The sequence below is a fragment of the Crocuta crocuta genome, unplaced genomic scaffold (assembly GCF_008692635.1).
Source record: "Crocuta crocuta isolate KB4526 unplaced genomic scaffold, BGI_CrCroc_1.0 scaffold48, whole genome shotgun sequence".
NCBI classification, from domain to species: domain Eukaryota; kingdom Metazoa; phylum Chordata; class Mammalia; order Carnivora; family Hyaenidae; genus Crocuta; species Crocuta crocuta.
The window spans coordinates 15216968-15217613 of NW_027533089.1; positions in this window are offsets into that span (position 1 = coordinate 15216968).

The following is a 646-nucleotide window of genomic DNA, read 5'->3' on the forward strand; positions in this document are numbered from 1 at the left end:
GAACTGTTATTAATTATAAAAAAAATTAAATATACCTCAAACACATCTTAAGAACCTATATCAATAATTAAAAACTCAAATCCACACAGTCCCAAACATACAAATAACTGTTTGCAAACCATTGCACTGAATGCTTTTTTTGCCCTTATGGAAAGTTATCCATACCTCTGAATCTGGACCCTTTCCAGGGTCCAGGATATTAAGGTATATCCTTAGTTCTGCTAAAATGTACAGTGTGAATTCTAGAGAAAATCTAGTGTACTGCCTGGTATATAAATATTTCTTACATATAAAGGTAGGATGGCATAGTGGTAAGGAGTAAGAACTTTGAGTCCATTGTGCTCAATTCAAATTTTGGCTGCACTGCTAACTGCGTGAACTAAGCAAGCTTTTGAATATTTTTTCTTAGGTCTCTTCTATCATAAAAGAGAGAGGATACATATCGTACAGTGCTTGAGAATTAAGTATTATGTAGATCACTTTGTTCAGTGTCTGGTAATTATTATTTTGAATTTAAAAAGGGCTGCTTATGTTTAACGTGGCTTTGTATTAATGGCATTTGAATCACCCCTAGTTAAATACGCTTTTATGGGATGTTCTGGGAAACTATCATTTAAGTTGTTTCTTCAGGATATGTTACAACAAT